Consider the following 12,123-nt stretch of genomic DNA (forward strand, 5'->3'; position numbering starts at 1 on the left):
ATACTCCGCTAATTTCTGTTTATCCTGTTAATTCTTGCATTGTTTTCCTCCAGCCAGATGTTTCTTATGCTTAATTTGCCTAACAACATTCAGACTAGAAAACCATTCTAGCATTCAAATGATGAACCACATACCCAGATTTATTTTCCATATCCTCGGCTCTTTCTAGGTCTGTCTTGCATTTTTCAACATCCTTAATTTCTATTGAACCCAGATGGAATCTATGTTTGTCAGGAAAGAAAGAAAACAAAACATGTGACAGCACTTTATGTTTTTCTGTGTTATGTGGGAAAGGCCTAAAGATATATATTCTTAAAATTATGCTAGTTTGAATGGTTTTTAAGACTGTATCTCCAGACTCAAAGCCATAATACTCCTAGAAGAAAACATAGGTAGTACAGTCAGTAATGCAGGTCTTAGAAACATATTTTAGGATCTGTCTCCTTAGAGAAGAGAAAAATAAGCAAATGGGACGTAAGCAAAATTAAAAAGTTTTGCACAGTGAAGGAAACCATCAACAAAACAAAAAGGCAACCTACTGAATAAGAGAAGATATTTGCAAATGATAAGGGGTCAGTATCCAAACTATATATAAAGAACTCATACAACTCCATATCAAAAAAACTATCATCCCAATTAAAAAATGGGCAGAAAAGCTGAAGAGGCATTTTCCCAAAAATATACAGATGGTCAATGCTGCTGCTAAGTCACTTCAGTCGTGTCCGACCCCATAGATGGCAGCCCACCAGGCTCCCCCGTCCCTGGGATTCTCCAGGCAAGAGTACTGGAGTGGGGTGCCATTGCCTTCTCCAATGCATGAAAGTGAAAAGTGAAAGTGAAGTCTCTCAGTCATGTCTGACTCTTAGCGACCCCATGGACTGCAGCCCACCAGGCTCCTCCATCCATGGGATTCTCCAGGCAAGAGTACTGGAGTGGGGTGCCATTGCCTTCTCCAACAGATGGTCAATAGGTATATGAAAAGATGCTCAACATCACTAATCATCAGGGAAATGCAAATCAAAACAGCAATGAGATATCACCTCATACCTGTCAGAATGATTATTATCAAAAAGACCAGAAATAACAAGTGGTGGTAAGGATGCAGAAAAAAAGAGAACCCTCATACACTGTTGGTAGAAATGTAAATTGGCACAGCCACTATGGAAAACAGTATGGAGGTTCCTCAAAATGTTAAAAATAACTCTACCATATGACTCAGAAATCCCACATGTAGGTAAATGAAGAAAATGAAAACACTAATACAGAAAGATATATGCACCCCAACGTTCATAGCAACATTATAATAGATAAGGTATAGAAGCAACCTAAGTATCTATCAACAGCTGAATAGGTAAAAAAGATGTAATATATATTCAATATACACAGACATATAATGGAATACTACTCAACTGTACAAAGGAATGAAATTCTGCCATTTGCAACAGCATGGATGCACCTGGAGGGTGAGTGAAATAAGTGCTTAGTGAAGTAACTAGACAGAAAAAGACAAATACTGTATGTTTTCATTTCTATGTAGAATCAAAAGGTAAAACAAAAAATAGAACAAAACAGAAACAGACACAGATACAGAAAGCAAACTAGAGGGGAGAAGGATGTAGGAGAACCAAGATATATGACAGGGATTAAGAGATATAGACAAATACATATAAAATAAATAAGTTACAAGGGTATAATGTACACATGGGAATACAGCCAATATTTTATAATAGCTTAACATGGAGTGTAGTCTATAAAAATAGAGTCATCGTGCTACATGCCTGAAACTAACAGTGCAAGTCAATTACACTTCAATTTTAAAAATCATGCACATCAGGCACTTGATTTAACAAAGTGTGGTAGACAACCATTGAAACAAACCCTAATGATCCCTACCTCTTGATATTCATTTTGGATCTTTGTAATTCTTTCGCCTTGAATGTGGGGTTGTTCTTAAGGATTCACTTCCAACAATAAAATACGGCTAAAGTGTTGGGATGTCACTTTCAAGATTAAGTCACAAAGACTCTGTTTTCCATTTTGCTCACTCTCTCCCTTTCCCGCTCTGAGGAAAGCCAGTTGTGATGTCGTAACTAATGATGCTTGATGGAGAGGCCCACAGGGCAAAGAACTGATGTCTCTGGCCAACAGCCAACAGGGGCCTGCCGTCTGTCAACAGCCGGGTAGTGAGCTTCAGAGTAGGACTTCTGAAGCCTATCAACAGTCATGTGAGTGAACTTGGAAGCAGATCTTCCCACTGTCAAGCCCTAGGATGACCATAGCCCTGGGCAACATCATGGCTGCAGGTTTGCTAGACACTTTGAGCCAGATAATCCAGTAACACCTGGAATCCTGAGCCACAGAGAATGTTAGATACAAAAAGTTTATTGTGTTAATCTACTATATTTTAAGGTAATTTACCATGACAGTGGCAATGTGGGCACCTAAAGCCCATAAAGAAAGCTTATGTCTTTGACATAAGAAGAATAAATAAAAGGGCCCCAGTGGGTCAAAGAGTTCAAGGGAATCACTGTTATTTTTCTTTCTTTCTTTTCTCTTGCTACTTCATCCTGATGGCCATCTCAGTAGCATGTGCTACACAACCTGAAAGGAACCCTGGCTTTCCAGTCCAAAAACTAGAAAGAGGAACCATAAGGGACAGAGCAGATAGGGGATATTTTAGGGAGAAGAGATCTGGAGAAAGAGATCCTCTAATTTTATGTATGAACTGACCCAAGCCCTTAGTCATGAGCTGAAATGCAGGAACAGACACAAAGAACCATAGCTTTGAGAATGAAACTACAATAATAACCGGTATCCATTATTCTAGACTAACTCCTATGAGGTATGTGCATGAAGCAGACTAAACAGCACAGTAAGGGTTTTGAAAATTGACCTTACATTAGACTTGCCATCCATAGAAGGAGAGATAGGATGTGTGGTCTAAACCTAACTGGGTCTATTCACTATAAAAACAAAACAAAAGACAAAAGTGGATGTCTCCAGAGAATTTTAACAAGACCTAGAATCTTGCAATATAATATTCAAAATTTCCAGGATACATCTCAAAATCAATTTTAAAAAAAACAGGAAAAAAGAAAACTTGGATCACTTTTTCCTAGGAAGAGACAATCAACAAATGCAGACCCCAAGATGGTCTATATATTTGAATTATCAAAAATAGTAAAGCAGTTATTATAAATATGTCCCATAAGATAAAGATGAACACTCTAAAAATGTATTTTAAAAGTTGAAGTTTTGAGTAGAGAAACTATAAAAGTGAATCAAATAGAAATTTAAAAACTGAAAAATGTAATATCAGAAATTTAAAAAAAATTCCTCAATGGGCTCAGTGGCAGAAGGCAATGATGATAACAAAGGAAATATTCAGTGAACTTGAAAATAGACACGTAGAAATTATCCAATCTGAAGAACAGAGTCAAAAAAAGATTGGGGGGGCTGAAGAACAAAATCTCTGGCACCTGTAGGACAATATCCAAGTTCTAATTTTGTGTCATTAAAGTCCCAGGAGAGAGAAAAAATAGATTGGTGCTACACACACACACACACACAAAATATATGAAATAATAGGTGAACACTTAAATTTAATGAAGACATAAATATACAGATTGAAGAAGTTCTGAGACCCATCACAGGATAAACTGAAAAGAAAAAAACCCAGACACATCATAATCAAGCTATCAAAACCCAAAGATTTTATACACACACACACACACACACACACACACTCAGTTGTGTCCAATTCTTTGTGACCTCATGGACTATAGCCCTCCAGGCTCCTCTGTCCATGGAATCTTCCAGACAAGAATACTGGAATGGATTGACATTTCCTCCTTCAGGGGATCTTCCCAACCCAGGAATTATCCAAGGGGTAAAATTTACAAATAAAGGAAGAACAACAGAAATGGTAACTATCAAGGTAAGTAGACTGTTTTTCTCCTTTTACACATTCTTTTCAAATAAGTATAGCTATCACATGCAAAAATTACAGCATTGTCTGTTAGGGCTTTTAATGTGTGTTACATCTATAGTATAAATAATTTGATATAAGGAACTTAAGTGGATGTAAGGCTTCTACATTTCCATGTTTCAATAAAAAACAGAGACTTTTAGGTTAGATTTTCAAAAAGCCTCAATTTTATGCTGACTATAGGAAACTCATTTTAAAAGTAAATATAGTGGATTGATAAAAGTAAAAAGAAGGTAAGAGATACATTGTGAAATCACCAATGACTTCCCTGGTGGCTCAGACAGTAAAGAATCTGCCTGCAATGCAGGAGACCCAGCTTTGACCCCTTTGTCAGGAAGATCCCCTGGAGGAGGGCATGGCAACCCACTCCAGTATTCTTGCCTAGAAAATCCCATGGAGAGAGGAGCCTTGCAGGCTACAGTCCATGGGGTCAAAAAGAGTCAGACACGACTGAGTGACTAACACACTATATTTTATCACAGAGTAGACTTTAGAACAAGGAAATATTATTAGGGATGACAAAAGACATTAAATATTGATAAAGGGGTGAATTCTAGAAGATAAAATAATCCTAAAAGTATATGTTTCTAACAACAGACCTCAAACTACATGAAGCAAAAACTGATAGAACTGAATAAAGAAATAGATTAACAAATATAGTTGGATATATGCATGCATACGTATATGTTAGTTGCTCAGTTTTGTCCAACTCTTTGCAACCCCTTGGACTGTAGCCAGCCAGACTCTTCTGTCCATGGAATTCTCCAGGCAAGAGTTCTGGAGTGGGTTGCCATTCCCTTCTCCAGGGGATCTTCCCGACCCAGGGGTCGAACCCAGGTCTTCTGCATTGCAGGCAGATTCCTTACCATCTGAACCACCAGGGAAGCCTGGAGATATCTATAGTTAGTTATTAATAGAAGAACTTGACAGAAAATCAGCAAGGATAAAGAAGACTTAAACAATACTAACTGCCATTTATAGAACATTCCCTACAGTAAGAGCAGAATACATACTCTTTTCAAGTGTTCATAGAACATTCATCAACATAGATGGTATCTTGAGCCATAAAATGAGCCTCAATCAATTTATATGAATTGAAACCACATGAAGTATGTGCTCACTACAGTGGAATTAAAACAGAAATCAAAAATTAGAAGAACATCTGGAAAAACACCAAACATTTGGAAAAGAAACAACCCATGGAGCAAAGAAAAAAATCTCAAGAGAAGTTAGAAAGTAACTTTAACTAAATGAAAATGAAAATACACCATATTGTAATATATGGAATGCAGTTAAAGCAGTACTTAGAGAGAAATTTATAGCACTAAATGCTTATATTTCAAAAGAAGGACAGTCTCAAGTTGATTTTCTAACCTCATATTAAGAAACATGTGAAGAAAAAAATTAAACCCAAAATGAGTAGAGGAAGGAAATAATGATTGCATTATTAGGGGCATATACTCTCTAAATAAAGGAATAGAAGTAAATGAAGTGGAAAACAGAAAAAAAACAGTAGGGAAGAATCAATGAAACCAAAGACTGGTTCTCTGATTAAAACTCAAGCCCAGACAGATCATGCAGAGGAAAAAAGTTGCAAATTACCAGCATCAGGATGGAAAGAGGAGATATCACTACAGATCCCACACACATCACAAAGACAACAAAGGGATACTACAAACAATTCTATCACACAAACTCAGCAGCTGATATGAGATGGACCAATTTCTTGAAAATTACAAACTACCAAAGTTTACCCAAACCGAACTGGGGGAACTGTAGAGCATCTATCTCAGGAAATGTTCCAGGGCTTTATTCAGGACTAGCCTGCTCCCAGAGTGCAATTTGTCCGAACTCAGGATAAGTTCTCATCTCCATAGCTCCAGCTACCATCAAAGCTTAGTCCTGAATCTTGGTCCTTTTTTTCACTGGTCCACACTTGCTATAAACCTCTAATTCTACCCTCTTCCCTTCCCAGACTATTCTTTACTGAGAGGTGAATTAATACAATTTTTAGGAACTTTGGATAGGTTAGGTTTTGCAGAAAAATTTGAAGAATCCAATTAGCCTCTCTTAGGAGCCCCTGTGCCCATTGCCCTCTGCCTAAACTTTCAGCAGGAATCCTAAATACAGCAGGATTTATGTACTTTGTATTAATACACATCCAAAGCACTTGCCTGCCTCTCTCTTCATGGACATGACCTCAATCCAGGAGCTCTCTTCATCCAGCAACCCTTCTCCCCAAATCAACCAGTTTTCAGTAGCATGTGACTTTTCTCATGAGTTTTATTTCCTGCTTTAAAAGACCAATAGAGACAGAGAACAGCAAAATTCTGTAAAGCAAGTATCCTTCAATAAATAAATTAAAAGATCAATAGAATCCTCAGAGAAACTAAGCTCCTTGCCCGAAAAATTGACACAAGGTTAGGATGCTCAGAGGATATCTGCTCTAACTCTTCATTCTAATTTAAGGGAGAACTTGCTGTGTTTTGTACAGCTTATGTCTGTAGATTTATGGTTTACGCATTAACACCTAGGGTCCTTCCTCTCCTGTCAGCTTTTCAGCTAGTATTGTGTTAATTTATAAAATGAAAAATAAATAACCTAAAAGCATAGTTCTCAATTCTGTCTGAAAGTGAAAAAAAAGTTGTTTTTACCGATTTCTTATAATTTTGGAGCGGTATTCCCGAACTAACAATGCCTGTGAGGGACAAACATGTTCCCAGGCAGCAACTGCCAGCATCTGGATAGGCATGACAAGGTGCATTCCTGGCAATATTTTTGAGAAAATACAAAAGCAATGGAGTGTGCAATAGACTCACTAGTTAAGCCATGAAGTTATACTGTTTAAACTTCCCAAGAGCCACCCCCATAATTAACATGGATTTCTTTAAACCACCAGAGCTGGGCTTCCTTCCTCTCCCACACTCCCTGGGAATTTTAACTCTCATCCAAGACCTTCCCTTAAGACCAGCAGGTCATGGTGTTTATGGTCTCGACAAAACTGGACTTTTCCTGTTGGTCACATGTTGACTAGTTCCTCATTAAAGTGATCCCCACCTTGGCAGAAACATGAATGCTGCCACCAATGCTTCCCTGAGCTGAGCCCTAAACCTATCTTTTTTTTCCCCCCTTAATTGGTGTATAGTTGCTTTACAATGTCGTGCTCGTTTCTGCTGTACAGCAGCATGAATCAGTCATAAGTATACATGTATCCCCTCCCTCTTAGATCTGCCTCCCACCCCCTCATCCCACTCATCTAAGTCATCACAAAGTACTGAGCTGAGCTCCCTGTGCTGTACAACAGGTTCCCACTAGCTTGCCCCATCTTTTTTGTTTGTCTTTCAGAACCAGCATCAGCAAGTGCTCATCTTGCTTTCTAAGCAAGTATAACTCCTACTCACTTCTTTCCTACCTTTTGGCAGCAGCCGGCTCTGCTTACTATCCTCTCTTTCACATAATTGCCTCTTTCTTTATGCTCGGCCCCTTCTCTAAACAGGTATTTTTTCTTTTTGTTCTCTTGTTTCCCTTTCTAAATCCCTAGGAGTATAAATGCTAGGACTTGGTCTGCACTTTGAAATGTTTCCCACACTCGTGGCGTGACTGTCACTAGAGGATTTATATTAGATTAAGTGAAGAAAACAAATGAAGTGAGAGGAATGAAGGAGGAAAAAAACTCATCTGTGATAGATCAATCAAAATGCCAGTCAATGATTCTTTATAGATAAAACATAATGTCGCCCCATAGCTTAAATTCTGAGAACTGCAGCCAGCTTGAGTAATCACTAAAATAAATGTGCCTAGTCTTTCTCCTTTAGAATACTGATTTTTAAATTTGAGTGGCCATTGGTATTACCCGAGAAATGTTTTAAAATACTGGATACCTAGATCCCATCCACAAAGATTCTGATTTAACTTGTATGGGTTGCAGCCTGTGCATCAAGATTTAAAAAATTTTCCCAGGTGACTGTATTGTGCACCGAAGGGACTCTATCGTGTAGGAAATTTCAGCAGGATCAGAAGCACCAGCAACATTTAATAAAACATAGGTTGCTAGAGTTTCTGATTCGGTCGGTTTGGATGGGGGCCTGAGAATTGCGATGTCTTACGAGCTCCCAGCTGAAGCTTATGGTATTGTTCCAGAGACCTCACTTGAGAACCGCTGCTTCAGAGAAATTTCATGTGCATCTGAATCACTTTTCTGTGCCTGCTGCTGCTGCTGCTGCTAAGTCGCTTCAGTCGTGTCTGACTCTGTGCGACCCCATAGACGACAGCCCACCAGGCTCCCCCGTCCCTGGGATTCTCTGGGCAACTGGAATGGGTTGCCTAGGAGTCTGTTAAAAAGTAGGCCTGCTTCAGCACAACTGGGATTGGATCTGAGATTCTGCATTTCTAATGCACTCTCAGATGATACCAATGCTGATTCCTGTACCACACTTTTCTTTTTTTAAGGTTTTTAAAATAACATTTATTTCTTAAAAGTTAACATGTGCATAATTGGAAACCCAAAAACACAATAAGTAAAAAAGTCATTCATAATCACAAGCAGTTTACCATTTGATGTGCCCTTCTAGATCTCATTTGTGTATTTTCACAACTAAACATCCATTTTTCTGTAATTAAGATCATACAATTATGTATCATGCTGTTTCACACATCATGAATATTTACCATTTTGAAGTCCCCAAACTATGAGTATTTTGATAATTAAGAATACATTACAGCAACTCAATCTGGAAGGAAAAAATTATAATCCTGCTTTATTTGGCAACAGAAATTTCAGAGAAGACACAAATGGCAACAGGCCTCTAGATAAAGATATTGGCAGAGTCTTGATTAAAATGCTACATTCCCTTAATGTTCAGTTAAAGACAAGACAAAGCAACAGAATACACAAAATATAATGCTTCTAAGACAATTCATTATCTAATCGAAACTATTTAAGTATTAGCAAGGATATATGTTTCCATTGAATTAATTATTTAACAATGTATTCCTATAGAACAGCGAAGAGATGCACACACATCAGTGGTTATCATCAAAATATAAATATTCATTGGAAGGACTGATGCTGAAGCTGAAGCTCCAATACTTTGGCTACCTGATGTGAAGAGCTGACTCATTAGAAAAGAACCTGATGCTGGGAAAGACAGAAGGCCGGAGAAGGGTATGACAGAGGATGAGATGGTTGGATGGCATCACTGACTCAAAGGACATGAGTCTGAGCAAGCTCCGGGAGATGGTGAAGAACAGGGAAGCCTGGTGTGCTGCAGTCCATGGGGTCACAAAGAATCGGACACGACTGAGCAACTAAACAACAAGATAAACATGAACACATCCACATACAGCCCTCCCTTTATGCTTCCTTCTGCCCCTCTGCCACTGGTTTTTAGGGAGGGCTGTGTCTTCTGGGCCACACTATTATAGCAAAAGATTAGAGTATAGGAGGTCAACTACTAAGAGTACTCATTAAATAAAAACGATTTTGTGAAAAGAGTGAGAGAAAAAAAATTAGTACCAAAGCACCAATTTGAAGGGAGTTTTCAACAGCAATTTCAATGTCATTACACAGATAGATGATAAAAATTATCATCAGCTTATTTGGTAAATGTTTGTTACAAAAGTCAATAGGTATTGAAAAATGTCAATAGGTAGTGGACACTACTCATACTGTGATCATCTTTTTGTCTCTTTTTTAGTTTTCTAGGCTTCTGCCTTCTCCTTCCACCAATTAAATGCTTCCTTTATGCATATTCCTTTTTTTGGCCCCATACTGTCATACTCCACACATTCTCCTTGGTGACCTCATCCACTCTCAAGTATCCATGTCATGCAAATCTCCACTGACAGTCCAGACCTTCCTCCAAACAACATGTTGATCACCATGGGCATCTTCAAACTCAGCATGTCCAAATGAAGTCATCATCTTCGACAACCCTTCAATCTCCTGTCCCAACCATTTCTCTCCTATTATCCACACCCCCCCAAATTAACTTCCAGTGTTTGTCATTACCCCCATAATAACCACTGGCATTAACTTATCCATGTGAAATTCAGAATCACCTACGATCATTGATCCATGTGGTCTTTTCGCTCATTCATCACCATTTTCTGCATATTTATATAAGTAAGAAGAAGAACAACTACTTATCTCAGCAGTAGTCTTGTAATTATTTCAAGTCTTGTTCAAATATATTTTTGTGAATTTACAATGCAAAATATTCCATCTTTTAAGTTTGTAACTTTTGGCTAAGAAAACAGTAATATTTTTACTCAAGTCATCTGGGTCTTAGAGATAGCATGTACTTTTGATAATTATATTTGAAATTATATTGTATACTTATCTTTAAAAATTATTTCAGGAATGTTATTTGCTAAATTGCTTTTCCTTTTTGTTTTCCTGAGTGTATTACAACTAACTTGCAATTTAAAGAAAAATTTGAAAAAGCTTATATTTAAACAATTTCAAATGAACATCACAAATACCAAATGATCAAATTAAGACATTAATAACTGTAGATGACTCACATGTTTCCTAGACTTACTATCTTATCTTAATGTTATTTTTCAACATTAAAAAAAAATTCTTTAGCACCATCTGCTTCTATAGTACTTTGCCATGTTTTAAAAATTTCATTCCCAGACTCTGCAGTTTTAAAATATCTCCATGCAAGTTTCTTAAAGGAAGTCAGTTGGAACAAGAGTTTCCATTCCTCTTAGTTTGTTTCTTAACAAACATCAGATGAATTACTCAAGAAACATGGAGCCACATATTTTTTGTTATAATCAGACATGTCCCTTCTGATGTTCCCTATGACCTTATAGCTATATGGTGCCTGAAGAAACAGTATTTTATGTGTTGTATACACAACTTGTGCAATAATTTTACCTTAAAATATGTGGATCTAGTTCTATAATCTGAACCACAAAATGTGATGAATTTCCATGTAGTCTCATTCATTTTATAGATAAACACTTAACAAATGACTAGATTACCAAAATAAATTCTCCAAAGGACATAGATGGACTAAAGCAATAATTCCAGCAAAATAAATCTGATAAAGTAAACAGACTCTTCCTCTATGAATCAGATTCCTCCAGTTTGGGACAGCAGTAATGGAAGATTAAGTGGCTCACTTTTTCACTGTGTACAAACTCAAGTCTGATGTTGATTTAGAAATAGAAAGAAGCAGCATTAAGATAGTGATGGTGAAATTGTGGTAGAAGAAATAGCAATAGGTCAACAGTTTTCTCAGGGAAGTACAAATGTGGGTGTGAAGTTGTTTACCAGTATATTTATCCTTGGAGAAGAAATGGCAACCCATTCCAGTATTCTTGCCTGGGGAATCCTGTGGACAGAGGAGCCTGGTGGGCTGTTGTCCACGGGATAGCACAGAGTCGGACACGACTGAAGCAACCTAGCATGCATGCATGCATGCATATTTATCCTGTTAGTCATTATTCAACATGCATCAAACACTGCCAAGTCACTTCAGTCGTGTCCGACTCTGTGCGACCCCATAGACGGCAGCCCACCAGGCTCCCCCGTCCCTGGGATTCTCCAGGCAAGAACACTGGAGTGGGTTGCCATATCCTTCTCCAATGCATGAAAATGAAAAGTGAAAGTGAAGTCTCTCAGTTGTGTCTGACCCTCAGCAACCCCATGGACTGCAGCCCACCAGGCTCCTCCATCCATGGGATTTTCCAGGCAAGAGTGCTGGAGTGGGGTGCCATTGCCTTCTCCGACATCAAACACTAGCTGTGTCTAGATTCTATACTAGCTTCTGTAATGAATCAATAATTTTCTTAATAATTTTAAATGAAATTGATTCATCATCTTAGAGATGCACCTGGATTCCCTTCCTTCAGTATTTTCTTCTCTGGTCCAATTTTTTCACATACTAACCAGAATTAACTTTGTAAAGTTAAAATTACATCTAAGATAAAGCTCAAGCTCCCTAATGTGGTTTACAGAGACTTGATGCTTTCACAATTACTTACCTCTCTGCCTTGCACTCAACCTTGACCTCCGGCCACACTGAATGACTAAGCATTCACAGCAGGTAGGCATTTCCACAGCCCAAATGCTTTTGCATCTCTCCTTGTCTGTCTCTTTTTTTCCTTGCCTTTTAGTTTCT

General features: G+C 38.0%; 1 protein-coding gene across 1 annotated transcript in view; it reads right to left on the reverse strand.

Moving 5' to 3' along the window:
• Nucleotides 1–12,105, reverse strand: part of SVEP1 (sushi, von Willebrand factor type A, EGF and pentraxin domain containing 1) — a 229,895-nt gene extending 217,790 nt beyond the window's left edge. Inside the window, exon 1 of the mRNA XM_055579296.1 lies at nt 11,987–12,105. The gene's annotated coding sequence lies outside the window, so the exon portion shown is untranslated. The remainder of the gene's footprint in view (nt 1–11,986) is intronic.
• Between the last annotated feature and the right edge of the window lie 18 nt (nt 12,106–12,123).

Source organism: Bubalus kerabau, chromosome 4, assembly GCF_029407905.1.
Source record: "Bubalus kerabau isolate K-KA32 ecotype Philippines breed swamp buffalo chromosome 4, PCC_UOA_SB_1v2, whole genome shotgun sequence".
Taxonomy (NCBI): domain Eukaryota; kingdom Metazoa; phylum Chordata; class Mammalia; order Artiodactyla; family Bovidae; genus Bubalus; species Bubalus kerabau.